Source organism: Chanodichthys erythropterus, chromosome 8 (genome assembly GCF_024489055.1).
Source record: "Chanodichthys erythropterus isolate Z2021 chromosome 8, ASM2448905v1, whole genome shotgun sequence".
NCBI lineage: Eukaryota > Metazoa > Chordata > Actinopteri > Cypriniformes > Xenocyprididae > Chanodichthys > Chanodichthys erythropterus.
The window spans coordinates 35,839,055-35,861,056 of NC_090228.1; the positions used below are offsets into that span (position 1 = coordinate 35,839,055).

Genomic DNA, 22,002 nt, shown 5'->3' on the forward strand with positions numbered 1-22,002 from the left:
ATTTGTGCAATTTTTGCCATTCTTCACACGTTGTACTTTAACGAACTCCTCCTAGAGCTTTAATCAGATCAATGTCATATTTGGTTGGTCTAATCTAAAGGCGTTTGCAACATTAAATTGCGAAGATCTTGGCTGCGTTCCACTCCAGTTTTAGACACGTACTCGCGAACTTCCCTAAACACTTCCCCTCGGGGGAATCCCTGCTGCCATTTTGAAGTGCGTTCCACTTCATGAAGTGGACGAGGGAAGTTTATATGGACAGACTAACAATTTTAACCGAGGGAGTGAGTCTACTTCATATGTACACTTCAGGCAGCTCCATAACCCACAATGCAACACGATTATGACATCACCGCATATCACGTTTAATTTACTCCACCACAAACAACTCTATGATATATTAATTATTTTTTTAAACATTTTTTTTTAAAACACACATATATACATATAGAATGCTGTATTAAACATTTTTTTAAGGGGACAAAATAAATCAGCTCCATTGTGAATCAAGGGCTTAGGACGTTCCAGTTCAGCCCATTGCAAAGGTTCCGCCAGTAGTGGGCACTCGTGCAACGTAAGCAATGACGTACATCCGAGTCAACGAGACCGAGTGAAGTTAGCGAGGGAAGGGCATTTAAAAACCGAACTGGAACGTAGCCCTTGAGTTTTCACTGAAGGGCGTGTCCATGGTGGCCTGACAAATTTTGATGTTTCGCCATGAAACAGGAAGTTGTTGTAACTCTGGCATACAATATCTGATCTGCCCCAAACTTCACATGTTCTGTCTTATATACCCCTGTTATTGTTCCTTGTTATCCCAAACCAATCAGAACACGTTACCATATCATAAAACTTTAAAAAAGTGAGGTGTCTAAAACTTAACAGATGCCCTATTGAAGTCCAAGCTGTCCAGACAAACACATTTGCACCTTTGCTCACTTCCTTTGTTAGTTTCAGAAGCATTTCTTAAAATACAACAGCATTAGCTGTAATTTTCCACTGAACAAGCTGTTTTAAATAATACACAAGACAGAGAGAAAACAAGTATCAATGCATCTATTCATAAATCAGGAGAATAAATGATAAGCAAAAAATTCCTCTATGATGTTTATGTTACGTGTTGGTGTGGTAGAGACGAGGCGTATACAGAAATCCACAATATAAGGGTATTTATTAAACGAAAGGAGTATTACACAACCAAAACACATTAGACTAACAATAAGAACAGACAACGAGTGAAGGGAGTGAGTCCATTATAAAGGGAGTGCAGATGATCAAGTCCAGGTGCAGGTGATGAGTGATGATGGGGAGATGACGAGGAAGTGAGTGCAGGTTTGGAAACACGAAGGATTATGGGAAATGGAGTCCAGAAACAGAGGGAACTGTGACAGGGGGTGGGCGCCCTGGAGACCTTCACGCAGGTGCGGGGGTTGATACAGACAGGAACGGAGGTCTCCAGGGCGGATCTAGGAGTTCAGGCGGTCATGGCGGGTCAGGAGCCTTGGAAGGCCATGGCAATGGCGAAACTCCACCTATGAATTCCTCACCCACAGGTACAGCAGGCTCGGGAACAACTGGAGTGGATTCATTGTCAGCGGGAGCGGACTCGTAGGAAGTTGGAGCGGGCTCATGGAAGGCTGGAGCGGGCTCGAGGAGAATAAGAGCGGGCTTGTGGAAGCCTGGAATGGGCTTGTGCGGGCTCGTGGAAGCCTGGAGCGGGCTCGTGGAAGGCTGGAGCGGGCTCGTGGAGAATAAGAGCGGGCTCGTGGAAGGCTGGAGCGGGCTCGTGGAGAATAAGAGCGGGCTCGTGGAAGGCTGGAGCGGGCTCGTGGAGAATAAGAGTGGGCTCGTGGACGGCTGGAGAGGGGTCTGGAGACGGGGTCCAGGACATCCCCTCATACTCTATTAACATCCCCACTGGTACTGGGGGCTTTGGTTAGGCAGCAGCCAACTTCTTATGCCATCTGCGACTCGCGTTGGACCTCTTCTTGGATGGCTTGGGCTGAAGGTCAGACGAGACCATAAGGGAATGCCCACTGGAGTGGTAGGTGGAGGAAATCGGCGGCTGGTGAACTGGCCAGGCCACCTGTGTCTATGAGGGAGCTGGATGAGGAGAATATGATCATTTCTGAACCTCCTCAACTTCGAACTCGGAAACATTTAGAAAGAGAATCAGATTAATAGACTCGACTAGGGAAAAGAGGCATTCTGGTTCAAAATAACAAATCGTCTCCTCGTCCAGACCCCTCAGAAAAAGAAGTGTTCAAAATTGTATCCAGCCAGCTCACCTTGCAAGAAAGCTCGGCAAATTCCTCCACATACTTCTCCAGCAGGCAGCCGTCCTGTCTGACAATGTCATATTTGGTTGGTCTAATCTAAAGGCGTTTGCAACATTACATTGTGAAGATCTTGGCTGCGTTCCACTCCAGTTTTAGACACGCACTCGCGAACTTCCCTAAACACTTCCCCTCGGGGGAATCCCTGCCGCCATTTTGAAGTGTGTTCCACTTCGTGAAGTGGACAAGGGAAGTTTATATGGACAGACCCTCGCTCCCTCGATTTTGACCGAGGGAGTGAGTCTACTTCATATTGTAACGAATGTGTAGCGGTTATTAATCAATTTATGGATGAAATATGAATATAATAATTCATAAGGTTATGAATAAATTATGATTCATATATCGACCCAATGGGGAATTAAACATATATTGTGAATCAATTACAACGAATTATAATCAATTACATATATGATTAGTTCTGGTTTAATAATTATTTAGAGAAACTGTTCGTTTGTCCAGCAAACTAAGTCCCTCACAGAATATTATAAACGGAGTTATTCTCTGGCCATGAAAATAACTAAAGCATAAAGCGATCGAAAAAACGTTAAAGTGACTTGGTCTTCAGTTGGAAGAACAACAGAACAATCGAGCATGAATTAAGTGTTTTAATATATGCAGCTACGAATACAGAGGTTATACATCTAAATATATATACAAGAAAATACATATATATACACGAGAATGAAAATGAAGAAAAGACAGGGAAAGAAAGATGATCAAAGAATGGCAAATTACACAGTTAAACCCTTTTGAGAGAGCCAGCACAGAAATCAGTTTAGACAAATTTAAGGTAAATGATAATACTTGCTTATTGGTTCAAGTCCGTGAGTAGCAGTTTCAACGCGCTTGGCTTGGTCCTTTCCGAGAGGGTTTCTCCGGCGGGGTTTTCAAAAGAGGTTTAAACTTAAGTAACTTAACCGAAGAGAGAGAGAGAGAAAGGAAGTGGTCCTCCCGAGCTGCGCGCGTGGTTGGGAAGCGCGGTCACCTGAGGCGTCCGGGGAGACGTGCACGAGACGATCGGGAGGTCACCGGGAGAACACAGAAAAGGTGTGTGTTGTTGTTTTTATGGAAACCCAAACTAACACACCTCCTGAATTGTAGCGGCCAATAGATGCGCAGCACTATCTGGCGGGCAAAGTTCCTTGGTTTGGTCTCCTAGATGAATTTGCATACTTAGTGGCCATCAGACCGGATTTCGAGATCGAGTGCTTTCTTCACAGTATCATTAAACACATAGAAAAATGCATATGTCAGCCATGTGACCCACCTCAGTAAATAGCTCGAGTCCGGAGCTTTACGGAGAGACCAAACTCGCCAGATTAGAAAGGCATAGACAAGAAGTTATGGTTTACAGACAAAATTATATCGTTAAAATGCACACTAGCACAAATACACTAATTTAAACACTAGGAAACATGCATAGGCCCTAAAATATATGAAATATATATTTCAGCATAGTGGTAGGATATATATACAGTTAAAAATTTATGTTTGTGTGTTTCTGTATGTGTGTCTGTGTGTGTGTTTTTGTGTGTGCCAGTGTGTGTGGGTGCTGGAATGTGGATCTGGCCCATAGTCCACATGAGGGGCCCCTTTGATGTCCTAAGAGCAAGGAAATTGGGCCTGCTGTGTTACCTCGGAGGGCAACAAAGGTGTCAAGTGGGCTCATCTTTAGTAGACTGTTCGGAGCCGATTTAGTGATTAAGAAACAAAGTTCATCAGGTTAAAAGCATTCTGAAAACTCCAAAGTTTATTGACTCTGAACGGATCCATCCAGACGTTACAGATTCCCCCTTTCGGCCAACGAAGTTCCTGCGCGGACTTCGTTGGACGGTAACCAAGTTCGATGGCACATGGATCCGGATGGTCATGCAGCAGGTGGTTCCTACTGGTCCTTGAGGGAGAGCAGATAAGCACCTGTCCATGGATTCTTGCATCCCTTTGATCCCTTGGGATAGGATGAAGGCCAGGCCCAGGGCGAGTGAGTACTTGATGGCCATGGAGAGGCAACGGATTGTGTTGGCAGCAGTCCAAGCTCGGGCTCTAGGTGAGCTGGTCAGGACAGGCAGTCGTGAGAGTGCTTGGAGGGCTGCATCAGTGGGAGTACTGTCACTTAGCTGGGACCTCCCTTTGTCAATCCTCAGTTCCAGTCCTGGATCTAAGGTGTGATGGTGATTCCTGGAGGAGGATGGGATTTCCAGTTCTGACTGGTCCTCTTTGCTTGAGAGACAGTACACTGCCCGATGGCTGTGATAAAGGATGGAACTCAGGGGTAAATGGATCCTCTTACTTGGATTGGGCAGCCTGACATGAGTGGCGGTGTTGTGCTGATTGTAGATTACGATGGCAGCATGAGTGGGGGTGTGGATGAGCAGTCGATCACCCACAGTCTCGGCTTGTGTTCCGATAACTGGGGTGCGAGGCTTGGCCGGGCAGCGTGTGTCGCTGGTCATGGGCTGCAACCGGCCCATTCCTTCAGTGTGGTTTCTGAGGAAGAGCTGGTTTGGGCAGAAGTACTGAAAGTCTTTGGTGAAACTACACCTGCGAAAGTGGGGAGCCGGGCACAGCCGTGGGTTGCTGTTGTGGTAGGCTACCGCAACTGAGGTGTGTTTCTTGGCATGGGTGTTACGTTGCCGCCCTCTGACATTGACCATGTCTTTGGGTCTGCCAGTAGCAAAGTCCAGCACAGTTTGTGTAGGATACTGAGGACTCCTATTCATAGCCACTCTATCCATAGAGAAGCTAATTTCTCGCAGCAGGTCTGTCAACAGAGCTATAACCAGCTGATTTTGGGCAAAGTCATTCTGGAGGACTGTAAACAGTTGCTTCCTTGAGTTCGCAGTTTGGATCAGCAGGAAACTGTGAGTGCGGAGAACCACCGCAATACCTTTCCAGGATTTGCAGGTGGTTTGCAGGGTTTGGCTCTGTGTTGCGAGTTGCTTTCTCAGTTGTAGGCGGAGCTTGTTGTGCTGCTGATGAGGGGAGCAGGCTGTGATGAGACTCAAGTCTCCTGGTTGGTACAGATGCAACGGCAGTGGCACCTGCCGTGCCATCAGTAGTTCTGTGGGGAACACCTGAGTTGACTCCTGTACGGTGTCTGTGATGGCCATGAGCATCAGAGGAGGTTTTACCGTCCAGTCTTTCTGGTCGACTGACCGTGGAAATGTGATTCCTCGGTTTTGCAGTGAAGCTCGGTGCTTTGCGTTTGCAGTCTGGACATGACGGTAAACTTGACATCCTCTGGCGTGCTCTGCCACATCTTGCTGCATGCTGGGCCCGTGCGCCACTTGTTTTAATGTCTCGTCCGTAGTTCTGGTGCCATGGTGTTTGGCACATGGTGTGTCGTGGGTGTATATCAGTTCACCCCCTTTTGGCCCTGTGGCAGTACAGGCTTTGGCGCTGTGAGGACATCAGGGACATACTTTAGAAAGTTTATTCCCACACGCAGCATGTGGTCGGTCTCGTGCAGTCGTTTGTTGCTAGGGGCCGCCGTGGGACCAGATGCCGGGAACGGGAGGTTGGAGGGGTCTGAGTGGTGGTACAAAACATGTCGAATGGAAATGTTGGAAAGTTTGGTTGTCAGTGGCAGTGGCAGTAAGGTGGGAAATGTTGCAGGAACAGTCCGCTGGCTGCGGGTTGTTGTTGCCACACTAAGGGTGGGTGAATGGGGTGGGTGTGACCATAGCTTGTTATGCAGTGTGCCAGTCTTGGCAAGGGCATTAGTTTGGTCGTTCACACCTTTGTCACGCCCTGGTTGCTTCAAGCATCTTTTCACCTTTTCCCAGTAAATGATCATGTCGTGTGCTTGGGTGAGGTGATCACGTGTCTGGAACATGTGTTGATGTTTCACCTGCTTGTTGCATTCAGTCTTGAAACCAGTTTGTTTCCAGCCCAGAAGATGGCATGTGAAACAAGGTCTGGCAACGTGTGAGTCTGTGCACATGAGTTCCCTGATGTTATGAGCTGAGGAGACGTGAAGGGTTTTGAGGGTAGCTGCTGCTTCACCATATTGACATGACTGGGGACCCCACCTGCTGTTCTGTGGTTGGCAGGGTTGGTTTCTTAACCATCGTACCCCTGCATTTGCCTGTGGGATGCCCTCATGGTTGTAGGAACGTCCATCGACGTAGGCCGTGGGCATTCCTTGGCACGCATTCTCTTTGAGGTATCTGTGACAGGCTGGTCGCTGTTGTTGGGGTACCAGTATCTGAAGTGTCAACGCTGGTGTGCTGTTATAGCAGTTTTGACAGGCAGCTGAATCTCCGCTCCGTGCAGACTTGTGCTTTCTGGCACGTTGTGGCAGTGGCACCTGCTGGTTCAGCCTCCTGAAGTCGCTGGTGGGTCGCCACTTGCTGTCTGGTTTGACAATGGACCAGGTAGGGGCTGAATAGGTGCTGTTGCATGGGCAGATAACACCTTTTCCTTCTGTTGAATGAACAACCTCCTGTACTGGTTCATGTGGGGCGATGTGACCTTCGTACTGCCTGATTAAGGTGGGAGGAGCATTTGGGTGTGTTGCACTATGCACTGTGTGAAGTTTAGTGAGACCACAGCATAAAAGGTCTTTGTCAAATGTCACTTTGAATTTGTGCAAGACGTTTCTGAGTCTTCGACAGTCTGCATCATTCTTTAGCGCACTTGCATCTTTCTGGATCTGTTGGCCTTTAGGCTCAAACCTTGGGAAGGGCTCCTCTGTAGTAGTGTAAGCTGTCAGGTTGGCTGTCCGAGGTGCAGCGCTTTCCTGAGTTTCACAGGCAGGCTGGTTAGCGACTGTGGGTACTGCAAGGTGTTTGTCCTCCATCAGCTCCGTTCTGTGCACCTGTTCTGTGGGTACCAGTTTGATGGAAGTGATGGAGATGCTCTTGAAGGATGCTGTGAAACTTGTGTTGCTTAAGCTTCCTTCTGGGACCATGGCAGCTGGTATTAAGTTAATGACTGTTAACTTGCGTTCAAAGTCATAGGGGCCGTGGTCCATTATCCATTCTAGATGGTGGGCTTTGGGAATGCTGATGTCTGTGACCATGCATTCGTTGAGCCAGCTGTGAACTACGTAGGGTGACACTTCAGTTAGCGGTGTGGCTTTTAGAGCAAGTCCAAGTTCCACGCCTTCAGGTGACAGTGTGAAGGAGCCCAGCATGTGGCTTAGGGTTTGACCACATTGCCTGTTGAGCCAAACAGCACCCCCTTTGGTGTAAGGTGGTACTACAATTTCCTGTATGTTGATCCAAACAGCACCCCCTTTGGTGTAAGGTGGTACTACAGGTTCCTGTATGTTGATCAGGATGCAGACCTGTTGGATAGTCTGGCCTGACAGGAAGTTGGCAGTGTTGACAGGAACAACAGGAAGCTGTACAGTCATTGGGGCCCACAACAACTCATTTGCACTGTCCGTATGAGCACTAGAGTGCATCAGGATGTCTGGAAGGACCAGGAAGTGATGGGTTAAATGCCGGTTGTTCCATTTGAAGTTCACAACGCAGATGTCCTTGACGGTCATCATGGTTGACAGACGAAAGTCCAATGGGAAGCGTATTTGCATGTTGACAAATGGGAGGTCCGGTGTTCCTTCAATGAGGGCACTTAACAGCGTGTGGCTGAAGGCTGAGTTGTCTGCCCACAGTGTGAGAATAATGTCTGTTGTAGTTGCATCATTCAGCTGTGAGTCTGTCATGACCTTGGAGCAGAGGGAGCTACAGTCTATGGTGGGTTGAAGTGTGCCGGGTAGCGAACTTGAACTGTGCTCTAAGACCGGGTTCCCGCGGTTAGCTGGGAGATTTCCCGCGACCTCTGTGACCTGACCGTCTGGCTCAGGTGGCCTGGGTGACTGGGAAGGCAGAAGTTCACACACTTGAGCCCAGATTTTCAATGGTCTGGCGTTCAATAAGGGCTCAAAACAGTCTAGCAGGTCTTTGTGAGTGGAACAGAGAAACGTGTCCATTTGCGCTACGCACACAGGAGGTACCAGGCTCACTCGACCAATGGTGTGGTGTGTGGGAGCTGTGTGTTCAAGGTGGACCTCATTTGGACTGTGCGACTGCACATTCAGCTCACATCTTTGTGACTTGAGAGTCTGAGTTTGTCTTTCAGCTTCATTTCTCAGTCTTTCAAAAAGGTAAGGACAGGTTTCTGGACAGTGATCGGAGTCTGGGTAACTGGTTGGAATTTCTACGGTCTTTTTAGACGCAGTTCTCTGCTTGGCTTGAGCTTCGTCGACCAAGTCTCGCGGCTGCTGAATAGACATGCTGCTTGAGCAGGCCAAGGCTGCCAGATGATCACTCACCGCAGGGTGCAGCTCTCGGAGAAGCAGAGGGTTGAAGATGAAATCTTCCTCCGTTGCTGGCTGGTTACGTGCTCCGTAGTACCCTCTTTGCATTCGGCTGTAGAAAGTGTATGGGTTATTCAGTCTGCCCCGTTTTGGGTCCATGGCAGCAGGGAGCCCTTGATCTGATGCAGGGTCAGAAAGCTTTTGGATCAGAACCTGTCGCAGGTGCTGGCAGTTGGATGTGACAGCTGCTGGCGAAGGTTCTTGGCCGTTGGACGTTTTGGGCAGTGGACTTTTAACCCCATTTGGAATTAGGGCTTCTTGACTGGTTAGGGGAAACTCGGTGATGTGTGTTTCCCCTCCCATGCCACTTTTCAGTACTCTGTAACCAGTGTCAAGTTCATTCACATAGTCTCTTTGTTGTTTCGGAGCCATAACTCCTTTCTGGGCCTGTTTGAGATGATTTTCACAGGTCAGGGCTTTAGTGTGTCTGTCTTTCAGTGTAGTCTCTGCTTTGGCTAGGGGAGCTTCGCTGTGTTGGAGTTTTCCAGTCAGTTTTCTACGCTCCACCTCCAGGTGGAGCTCTGCGAGGGCTTTTTGAAGTCTTTGCAGCTCCTCCTGCAGCTCGGGTTTGGATTCGTCCGCTGTCCATCGCTGGTCCTGGGTCTCGACGAGTCGCTGATCGTGGTGACGATGAATCTGGGCCTGATTCCTCCGGGCGTCCTCCGCCTGGAGCTTGAGGTTGTGGGCGATGGCTCGGATGACTCTCGCCCACTCTTTGTAGCTCGGCATTGGATCGTGGGCCATTAGTCGATTCAGGTTGTCGTCCAGCTGCTCGTTGCTTAGGTGCTGGGGATCCACAGCGTCGTTGGGCAGGATTGTGCTGGTCAGGGAGCCCAACCCGGTCTTGAGTCCGTCCCCATGGGTGCTGGGGCTGGCTGCTCTGAACACGTTAGCTTGCTGTTGGCGAGAGAAAGACAGCACAAACAGAACCAATGCAAGCACGCGCAGGGCTAACGACTTATAATAATGCATGATTATATAATTCTTTGGTTTGGTTCCAGTTAACTGGTGCAGACAGTTAGTGGAATGTAGGCTAGACACTTAATTGTCGATAGCCAAAAGGACCACGCGGGTCAATTTGTGTGGGTGAGTGCCGGATTTGAATAAAGATTTTGACAGGCGGTAGCCCTAAGAGTCCTTTGATGACTCTCGCTGCTCGGTCGTCTATCTATTACTCAGTTTTCCGTGATGGCTCTCACAGGCTCTGCTTTTACATGAACTGAAAGAAACAAACACAGTAGAGAAGCAAAACAGAACAGGGAGGATGCAATTAAATGAGAAATAGAGCAGTAAACAAATAGAAAGGAATCAAAATAGAATCGCAATAAACTAAAACAGAAGGGCTAAAGGGGAGAAGTGAAACTTAAACTTCCTATTCCAGCTGGGTTTATGACGGTGTCAGGCGAGTGCACGGTTGCATCATAAAACCTAGAGGGATGGTATGGATCGAGAGCCTAAGGGTTGGCCCGCACCTGAGTAATTGAAGAATATGTAATATTCTGTGGCTTTCAATTAGGTGAAGTGACTGTATGTCGTAGGCCTGGGTGAATCGTGGGTGCTCAGATAAGAACTCAATGGCAGGCCACCTTTCCTCGACGATCAAACACTCTACTGCGGTGTCCGTGGCCACCTGTCCCCTTTGTACCACGGTGCAACCTCTCAAACAGGGAACACCAGCACAATTGCGCACTTTGGCAAGGTATTTGCGCCAACGGCCCGAGTGACCAGTCAAGATTGAGTTTTCCCTGAACTCAGAGTCTGTCCCCTTTACGGGCAGTTACTCCAAACGGGCGGTTCTGTCGTGCAGAAGCCTGAGCAGGGAATTTAAACAAAATTGCCGCTTGTTGTCACCCCGGGTCTCGTTGCCTCCCTGTACCTGATACACAACTCGCTGATGTCCTTGCGTGTTGCCCGTGATACGAGGTCAGAATGTCCACGATTCACACACGGTTAGTGTAAGAAGCGCCAGGCCAGGTAGCTCCACTCACTGGAACTCACTGGAGCAACCGTCAGCTCACCCCAGGGCGCTAAAGGGCCTTATCTGCAAGTGCACAAACAATCAGGTAAACACGACTTAATTGTAAATTTAAAACTCAATTTAAATCTTGTTTAAATAGAATTTAACTAATTAAGTGTGTAGGATAAAAGAGTAGGGGTCTAAAATGAACTAGCTAGAAGCAGAAAAGTAAAGATAACAGAAAACAAAAACAAATCAGATGCACTTGATTCAAATTTGAATTAAACTCTGTTCAATTCAATTTAAATGAGTGCATAGAATAACAGGATGGGAAAAAGCGAAAAGAGGATAATTCAGAGGCACTTGATTCAAATTTGAATTAAACTTGTTCAATTAAATTTAAATGAGTGCATAGAATAACAGAATGGGAGAAAGAAAAGAGAAAGCCTTCCCTATTTGCAGATTTTTCCTAAAGAGAATTGCTTGTTGATAGCAAAATGCCAACTGATTGACACTACTTAATTTTAAAATTGAATTAAATGTTATTTAATTAAATTCAAAAATAAGTGTATGAAATAAGGGAGGCTTGGGTGTGCGTGAATATTATTGCCAGCCAATAACACACAGGACCCAGAACTAAGAGTGAATAAAATAAAACATTAAGTAATAAAGGGAATGAATTTCCAAAGTAAACTAAAGAAATAACTTGAGAGAGAGAAAAGACAAAAAGGGAATGGATGAAATAACACAAAGTGGAATAAAAATAAAATAAATAAACTGAAATAAAATAAAATAAAGTAGATCTGTGAATACAGGAAAAAGAATACAAGGGAAAAGAGAATTGACTTATCTGACAGTGTCCACCAGGGGGCGCACTCTCAGAAAGTGAATTCCCTTGTTGGAAGGGAAACAATTTAAATTAAAAATTTAAACGTGTTTAAATTAAATTTAAATCAGTAAACCACATTCCAACAATGATTGGAAAGCATAACCACCAAAAGCAAATTACTTTTACAACTCCCCGCAGTATAGAGAAGCAAAAGATAACTTGGAGATAATTTCAGTTCAAAGTATGGAGCGGCTTTAACTCAGAACGTCCACGCGGTGGCGTCACTGAGTCCACACAACCAATAAGTAGGGAGGGGTGGCACACCTGAGCAGACTGCCCTCTGGCGTCTGGTCAGAGTTACTGCATCCCCTTTCTTTAATTCGTGATACAAAAACGAGCGCGCTTGTGGGTTTCTGACCCTTACGCTGTTTTAACTGCACGGTCACGATTACAACTATAGAACCTCAGCGGATTCTTTCATAAATATATGTGTACCGTTTTACTCACGGGTACACAACTCTGGGAATCAGTCCCTTTGGTGCAAACTTTAATGCACGCGAATATGTAACTTTTGCGGGATTGCTTCGCCGCTGTTACTAATCAACATTGGATCAGAATGCTGATACGAGCTCCAAATTATTACACATCAATCGATAAACCAGACGGACTGCTTTTCCGATTAGATCTGTAACGGGGATCACGTGGTTTTGGGTAGCTAGTCCAAACGACGTAACCCAGGAGCAAACCGGCTATTGTGAATTTTTGGACGACACAAGAAATTCAGATTCAGTAGCGGGTAAATATAATGAGGCCTCGAAAGAGTGGTCGCAGGAATCTCGCCACGACCCTCTAAACTTGCTGAACACGATTCAATTCGTTTATTCAAGCGGAAATTAATATTCAAAACTGTAACTTACTGCAAAGATTGTCGTCCTTCACAGATACGAGCTTGAGATATCAATGGACTGCAGTGTATTTCACGGTCAACCAAGGCTATGCCTGCAGTGTTTCTAGACACAAACAGCAGCTTGTTAACGGTGCGTAGTGAGGACCCGTGCGTCTTCTCACTGAATAAAACGCGTAATAAATAAAAATGTAAGTTAAATCATACAAAATTATTCTACATTGCTCTTTTACCGAAAACCAAGTTTAAAACGTTGCTCGCGAATCCTCCACCAAATAATATATGTAACGAATGTGTAGCGGTTATTAATCAATTTATGGATGAAATATGAATATAATAATTCATAAGGTTATGAATAAATTATGATTCATATATCGACCCAATGGGGAATTAAACATATATTGTGAATCAATTACAACGAATTATAATCAATTACATATATGATTAGTTCTGGTTTAATAATTATTTAGAGAAACTGTTCGTTTGTCCAGCAAACTAAGTCCCTCACAGAATATTATAAACGGAGTTATTCTCTGGCCATGAAAATAACTAAAGCATAAAGCGATCGAAAAAACGTTAAAGTGACTTGGTCTTCAGTTGGAAGAACAACAGAACAATCGAGCATGAATTAAGTGTTTTAATATATGCAGCTACGAATACAGAGGTTATACATCTAAATATATATACAAGAAAATACATATATATACACGAGAATGAAAATGAAGAAAAGACAGGGAAAGAAAGATGATCAAAGAATGGCAAATTACACAGTTAAACCCTTTTGAGAGAGCCAGCACAGAAATCAGTTTAGACAAATTTAAGGTAAATGATAATACTTGCTTATTGGTTCAAGTCCGTGAGTAGCAGTTTCAACGCGCTTGGCTTGGTCCTTTCCGAGAGGGTTTCTCCGGCGGGGTTTTCAAAAGAGGTTTAAACTTAAGTAACTTAACCGAAGAGAGAGAGAGAGAAAGGAAGTGGTCCTCCCGAGCTGCGCGCGTGGTTGGGAAGCGCGGTCACCTGAGGCGTCCGGGGAGACGTGCACGAGACGATCGGGAGGTCACCGGGAGAACACAGAAAAGGTGTGTGTTGTTGTTTTTATGGAAACCCAAACTAACACACCTCCTGAATTGTAGCGGCCAATAGATGCGCAGCACTATCTGGCGGGCAAAGTTCCTTGGTTTGGTCTCCTAGATGAATTTGCATACTTAGTGGCCATCAGACCGGATTTCGAGATCGAGTGCTTTCTTCACAGTATCATTAAACACATAGAAAAATGCATATGTCAGCCATGTGACCCACCTCAGTAAATAGCTCGAGTCCGGAGCTTTACGGAGAGACCAAACTCGCCAGATTAGAAAGGCATAGACAAGAAGTTATGGTTTACAGACAAAATTATATCGTTAAAATGCACACTAGCACAAATACACTAATTTAAACACTAGGAAACATGCATAGGCCCTAAAATATATGAAATATATATTTCAGCATAGTGGTAGGATATATATACAGTTAAAAATTTATGTTTGTGTGTTTCTGTATGTGTGTCTGTGTGTGTGTTTTTGTGTGTGCCAGTGTGTGTGGGTGCTGGAATGTGGATCTGGCCCATAGTCCACATGAGGGGCCCCTTTGATGTCCTAAGAGCAAGGAAATTGGGCCTGCTGTGTTACCTCGGAGGGCAACAAAGGTGTCAAGTGGGCTCATCTTTAGTAGACTGTTCGGAGCCGATTTAGTGATTAAGAAACAAAGTTCATCAGGTTAAAAGCATTCTGAAAACTCCAAAGTTTATTGACTCTGAACGGATCCATCCAGACGTTACAATATGTACACTTCAGGCAGCTCCATAACCCACAATGCAACACGATTATGACATCACCGCATATCACGTTTAATTTACTCCACCACAAACAACTCTATGATATATTAATTATTTTTTTAAACATTTAAAACACATATATATACATATAGAATGCTGTATTAAACAATTTTTTAAGGGGACAAAATAAATAATAGTGATCAAGGGCTTAGGACGTTTCAGTTCAGCCCATACAAAGGTTCCGCCAGTAGTGGGCACTCGTGCAACGTAAGCAATGACGTACATCCAAGTCAACGAGACCGAGTGAAGTTAGCGAGGGATGGGCATTTAAAAACCGAACTGGAACGCAGCCCTTGAGTTTTCACTGAAGGGCGTGTCCATGGTGGCCTGACAAATTTCGATGTTTCGCCATGAAACAGGAAGTTGTCGTAACTCTGGCATACAATATCTGATCTGCCCCAAACTTTACATGTTCTGTCTTATATACCCCTGTTATTGTTCCTTGTTACCCCAAACCAATCTGGGCCCGTTTGTATAAAACTTCTCAGAAATGCTCTTTAAGAATAGTCTTAAGTTTTGACTTAAATGTCAAAAAATTCTTAGTAAAGAGTAGGAGTTTTCTAAGAGTAGGAGACTTTTATAAAGAAGCTAAAAGCAACTTTTAGTAAAGTGTAAGACGGATTCTTAAGTGCTGACTTAAGTGTTGTGAACTAAGGACTACAATGATGTCAATTCAAAATGGCCGCCCTTAACCTCTGAATAAGCCAATAGCGAGCCTGGAAGGGTGAAGTCACAGCAGCACAACACCAATCATTTAATGTTATTATATAAAACAATAAAAAGAAAAACACAAACGTTTTAATATTTACATTTATTTAAAAGCAATAGCTTTGCATTGTGCAAAATTATCACAAATTAGTATTGATGGTGTGGAATCTTTTTCTGTTGATATATGTCTCCTCATTTACAGTTAGTGCAGTGATGTGTCATGAGTTCATCAACGGCTCCAACAATTGCAGGGAAGTCCACTATCAACATAAAAGTGTCTTTCTTTTGCCGCATGGTTTGATGGTCAGTTGGAAAGTCAATGAACTGCCATAGAGTAGTCCAGCCTTATGAAAAACTGACATCTTCAACCTTAATTCAAATATTTTTAAAAATGTGTTAAAAGATGTAAGCATATCACGTAGTTGTTCTTGGAGTCAATTGGTTCATGTGTGATAATGAAATGAAATTTCAAATTATTTCAGGCTGTCATGCAAAGAAATTATGAACACATGCAAAAATGAGAGAACCAATGAAATATTAAAAACTGATTATGTTGTAGTCAATGACATATTTAAAAACATTTAAATAATATAAACATAAAAATAAAAATATTTTCCTCATATTTTGATGTTTTAAGCAAAATTGTTGGCGATTAACAAGAAACTCTTGTTTGTATTTACTCTTGTGTACTGTATGTTCATCTTTTGTGCTTCCTTGTCACCCGCTAGAGAATGAGGTGTTTAGAGTAGAGCATTCGCTTCACATGACAGCAGTGACTGGGCCGAGGTTCGAGACCGACTCGGATCAGGGTGGTTAGGATTGGAGTGTGAGTTTTGGAGGCGGCGCAATGTTTGTTTGGGTTGATTTCAAATATCAACATTGAATTTGAGAAATCTCATATAGCACCTTTAAATGTGTTAAAATACATTAAACATATTACTGTTTAATTAAACAATTATTGTTTAAGTAATATTTATTACATTTATTTAAATTTATTACATTTCTTATTAGGTCAGTTACAAAAAGAATTGACAATCAAGTTTATATCATTTTATCAACTCCATGTCATCATATAACTCTAATACATCATATCTTCATTGGAAAGCGTGTGTCTCCTGTTCTCTGCTTCCATCTTGTTACTCTTAACTAGGTTAAGACACCTCTCCAGCTCTCTTAAATAATTTAGGAGCTGAGACCTAGTCTTGACACTTAGGAACCTTTATGAATCACACTTATTCTTAAGTCTAAGAATAAGAGTAAAATTACATCATTCTTAGAATTTTGACACACTTAAGACTAAAATTTTACTCTGAGCGGCTTTATACATACGGGCCCAGAACACGTTACCAGGGTAAAACTTTTGAACAGGATGAAGATGTCCAAATTGTTCTTATTTATTTATTTATTTTTAATACTGCCCTTTGGAAGCAACAGAAGATACTTACATGTTTCCCAGAAGACAAATTAAGTACAATATTCATTGATCTTTGTGGCGACCAGGGCGGGCGAGAGCCGTGAGGGAACGGCGCGAGGCCGGTGACGCAAGTGATAACGAGCATCACCTGGGAGGCGCACCGGCCTTGAGTCTCTCACGGAGGAGCTCCGGGAGCATAAAAGGAGGAGCGACGACCGTGAAGGACGAGAGAGGACCAGGCCTGGATATTATTTTATGTTTTATTATGTTTGTGTGGCTTTGTTTTGTTCTTTGTTTATTTTGAATTAAAGTTTTGTTCAATGTTCGCCGGTTCCCGCCTCCTTCTTCCCATATTTACGAACTGTGTTACATTGGTGCCGAAACCCGGGAAGAAGGAGGGACATGCTGTCGGAGAGTCCTCGCTGCTGAGGGGTATCGCGGTGCTGCGGAGTTCGGGCAGCGCGGGAGTGAAGACCGCGAGAGGCTGCCTGAGGCGGTGGCGCTGGAGCCTAGTGAAAGGTGGGATGGAGACCCGGATGTCGTGCTCCTGGGACGAGGTGGGGTGGCTGCCGTCCTGGAGGGAGCGGAGGAGTCGCCGCTGTCCGCCGTGGGCCGGAGCCTGCTGCCGTCCACCATGAAGGGGAGGAGCAGGGGACGGGGGACTTGCTGCCGGCTGCCCTCAGCCGGAGGAGCCATCGCCGGCCGCGAAGAAGAGCCTCTTGGCAGGCTGAGGACCGAGCGGCAGTGTGTCGGGGAACCGGACCCAGAATTTTTTTTTTTCTCTTTTTCCTCTCTCATCCTGTCGCTCCCCTTGCTTCCGTCTCCTTTCTCTCGTCTCGTCTGTCCTTACCCCCAGGTGCTGCGGCCGCTGAGACAGGCCCCAGGGGGGAGTAGAGCGCAGTCTCGGGAGTACCCCCCAGCCTGCGAGGGGCGATGGGGGTATGTGGCGACCAGGGCGGGCGAGAGCCATGAGGGAACGGCGCGAGGCCGGTGACGCAAGTGATAACGAGCATCACCTGGGAGGCGCACCGGCCTTGAGTCTCTCACGGAGGAGCTCCGGGAGCATAAAAGGAGGAGCGACGACCGTGAAGGACGAGAGAGGACCAGGCCTGGATATTATTTTATGTTTTATTATGTTTGTGTGGCTGGCAGACCCTCGCGGACGTCTGCCGGCATTACTTTCGTTTTGTTCTTTGATTATTTTGAATTAAAGTTTTGTTCAATGTTCGCCGGTTCCCGCCTCCTTCTTCCCATATTTACGAACTGTGTTACAATCTTCAACTTCAAAATGATTTCACCCCCCGGCTCTTAATGCATCGTGTTTCCTTCTGGAGCATCAGTGAATGTTTGAACCTTTTTTAATAGTTGTGTTTGAGTCCCTCAATTGTCCTCAGTGTGAAAAGATGGATCTCAAAATCATACAGTCACTGCTGGAAAGGGTTCAAATATGCAAAAAATGCTTGAAAACTGAAGAATCTACAAGGATTTTTCTGAAGAACAGAGTTCAGTTTAACTGCTCAGAACAAACAAGAGACTCATGAACAACCATCACAAAACAAAAAAAGAGTCATAGATCATCCAGGTAACCAAACACAGTATTGAGAATCAATGGTTCACAAACTTTTGAACGGGGTTATTTTAATAAATTCAGCTATTTTTTAGTCTTATGGACTATATGTAAATATCTTAGGTAAAATATCTTACTCAGGACAGAGGTAAACTTAACATAAACATTAGTTCTTCACAGGTTGTTATACAGATGATTTGGGTTATGTAATAGTAGTAATGTACAGTAGAAAGTGTTAATTTATTTTGTACTATAGACTCTTTCCCTGCTGTGAATATGTGCACTAGAGTTACACTTGACATTCAAACACCTATGAATACTAACCAGATTATATTGCTGCTCTGTAGAAACTACTAAAATGACAAAAGAAACTCACCCAGTTTACCAAGACTCATCTGAAGATCATTTTTCTCCAATTTTAGCTGGTCTCTCTCATTGATCAGGTTTTTGTTCTTTATTTTCAGCCCATCTCTCTCTTCTGAGAGGTTGGTAATCATGGTTAGTAGCTGGTCTCTCTTGTGTGAGGTTGGTGATGTTAGTTAGTAGCTGGTGTGTCTCTGGTGTGTAGTTTGAGCTCTTTGTATGGATGTGGACACACAGCACTATGACTGCAGTCAGCAGAAGAACACACAGCAGCACCAAACACACTGCAGCTGCTCTGGGTCTGTGATCTCTTTTCCAATTTTACCTTTTATAACGTCATCATTTTTGCAGATTTTAGTGGTTTGTCCATCTTTTCTGCTCATTTTGCAGGTTGTACTCCTCTCTATATGTCTCATTTACACTTTCAGACAGTTTTAGTGTCTTCAGGATTCCAACGAACTAGTACTAGTTTCTTCTCTGGAGTGAAGTGTGTTTTGTTCCTCATCTGTGTTTGTGTTTATTGATTGTATTTATGCAATAGGCAGTCCCTCCAGAAAAACGCGGATTTTTTTTGTGATTGTTGCGGGCTAAAATGCTTGATTTTGCGGCACGTTTTCTTAAAAAATGCGATGGAATATGCGGGATATTTTTGCAATTTTATGCGATGAAATTGCGGGAACTTGCAAAAACTGCGGTTTGATGAAAAACAGAAAAAAATAAAAGGTGACTCCCAACACCCTGTTCTCACTAGGCTACTACTTTAATGTAAAGAGTAATTTCCTATTACTTCCTATGATAAGCAAGCATACTAAATCACAGAATATTTAAGTTCTCATTCTGTTTTATTTCAGACCTTAATTAACACATGGCTCAAACTTAAAAAACAAGTTCTTGAGTCAAACAAGTTCTGTAGCTTTACAAAAGGAATATGAGTTTGTAGAAAGGCGCTGTATAAAATAAACGTATTATTATCAATATCCAACAACTTCTATAAAAATGAATAAATAAAATATTTAAAAAAAAAATGTGTGCTTCCGCTGCTGCTTTAACCATCCTTTGAAAGTGGTTTTCCAGCGTCAACACGCAGTGCAAAATATTTTGCCCCCACTGTCATGTAACACACCGGGAAACTGCTTCGCGTGGTCTTTTGCGCTTATTTTTATTGGCAAATGAGAATGATTTGTGTGCTTCATGGTTTCATGGTTTGCAGATGATGTTCACGTCGCGTAATTACGTCACTTCACAAGGTTCCCATGGCAATAGGGGGAAAATAATGGCGCTTTACTAGTGTGAAGTAAACGCAACATTTTTCAACTTTCTGCTAAGATATATGTGACTTTTTTGCAACGAAATTATTATGAAATCATGCTAGCCCCGCATATATTTTGCTTGCTGAAATCGGCAATTTATGCGGCGAAAGTGCGGCGTATTTGAAAAAAATGCGACCCCCGCATAAATATGCGGACTTTGATTATGCATGAAATCAGGCGATCGCATAATCGCGTTTTTCTGGAGGGACTGAATAGGAACTGTTCTGTGGAAATACTTCAAGTATTTATGCATTAAGGAAATGGGAGCGTTTAGCGGAAGTTCTACCCGGAAGACTCTAATGCACGTCATTGCTCATATTCTAACCAATCATTACACGTCACCTGAGTATACCCAGATAACACACATACGTCGGGCCGATGTTGTCTCGATGGACAAAGTTCTATCGCCGGGACGTAGCTCACGGAGCGTTTGCTCATCGGGAAAATGTCGCCGAGACGTCGGCCTCTGATCGCGAATGCTTTCTGACCGATGCGTGGACGATGCAAAGCTGTAAATACTGGCCGCTGTGCAGGGGCTTTATATGGCCTTTATTTATTTAGGCTGAACCTTTCAGGCTACATCGAGATAGAACATTGACACAGAATCAACCTAGAATCATGTTTCTCACGACATCAAAGACCAACATCACACACGCCATTCAAAACTAACGGAAAATCGACGCGGATCGTTTGCTTACCTTATGCTGAAACGATGCTGATTTCAGTTGGGCTAAAGTTTTACACAGTTAACACATTTTCGTTTTTAAAAATCTCAAATACTTAATACTAATAGATAAATGAGCATGCTTATGTAATAATCACACATCACATTCAGTTAACATTGTTTTAATATTTACAAAATACAGTTACATATAGCCTGCATGTTTAGCCTCCTATACAAACCGTCAATATGACTAATAGAGGCATTTACATTCAAATACAGAGGATTACATAAAAATTACAGGCTTAACAGTCTCAAGTTAAATATTTACTCATGAACAAAACTGGTCATGTTCTTTTGTACATGTTATTTTTATTGGAGCACAAAAGGAAATGTAAGGCAGAACATCAAGAGACTGACAGTCTCAGTCATAATTCACTATCACAGTTTCTTTTCTAATGGTGACTGAGACTGTGACTCTCTCCTTTTGTGTTCCACAAAAATAAGACATATGGGTGAGTAGATGGTTTATAAAGAAATCTTACCCTTGAAAACGGAGGACAGAAGAATATAGCAGATGAATTGGTTTTCCTTTGTAATTAAAATGTAAGTTCCTCGCTCTTGTATTGCCAGGAATGTAAACTCCTTGGGTGAAAAAGGTGACAAAGATGTAACCCACAATTTCAATAGCACAGACAAAACTATTTTTAATTACTTTAAAAAAAAAAACACATATTATGGGTCAAAAAAGAGGTTTAACCCAAACTGAAAAATCATTAAATGCCCATGAGAAGGATGCAATACTAGAGAAACCGGAAAATTAAAGTATGACCATTGGACGAGAAATACTGATTAAATATCACTTGTTTATATATTGATTATACACAAAATGAACAGTAGTTAATAAGATAGACGTGGTTTGTCATTGGTAAAATGAGACTGGAAATTTAATCAGGATATTGTCTCAAATTATGCATGTGCTGTATAATATATAGTATTATTGTAGCAAAACTGAGCTCCTGTGACAGTGGAATCTGTAGAGAATATTTCAGTAAAGTCACTGAGAAAATGTATTAGGATTTTCAAACTTGTAGTTTTCTTTTTTCTCTCTCAACCACAACAGTTAAATTTGTACTAATCTTATTCTACGAATTCAAATTATTCTCAAAGGCTCAAATTTTTGCTGATCATTCAAATAAATGACCTGTAATGAAATAAATCCTATCATCCATAAAAATGACTTCTATCCCTCTCTAACATAGTCTTAAATATTAATTGTAAAATAGTAGCATTTATAATAAATTATTGGCTACTTTTCATTTCTTGCCAAAAGCATAATTCTACAGTGCAAGGCATTTTCGGGGTGGTGCTGTGTTGATTACTGATTGATTAATAACGACAAGAAAATGTTTATCACTGCATAGAGCACATGTTTGAGAGGGATGCCACATACTGATATGTGAGATCTCGCATATCAGTTCACAAATAAAATCTGTCCATGACTTCACACTTTTGATACAGGTGTGCTGCAACTGCAGAATAAGGTGCGGTCACACTACGCTTTTCATTCCACTGACCTCCATTCATATGCACACAAATGCGGGAGACCAGAAACACAAGCTCATGCAAAAAGTTTGGTTTCGAACTCTGACCTGCGAATTCACATCACATGACTATGTGTAAAGAGTACAAAATCGCTACAAGAAGGTGTGACCTAATGGCTAAATAAAAAAAAAAAAGTGTAGTAAAGTC

The 22,002-nt window shown here is 43.6% G+C and overlaps 1 pseudogene; it reads right to left on the bottom strand.

Annotated features, from left to right (window-relative positions):
- LOC137025192 (asialoglycoprotein receptor 1-like) overlaps positions 1-22,002 on the bottom strand; it is a 28,377-nt pseudogene that overhangs the window by 2,639 nt on the left and 3,736 nt on the right.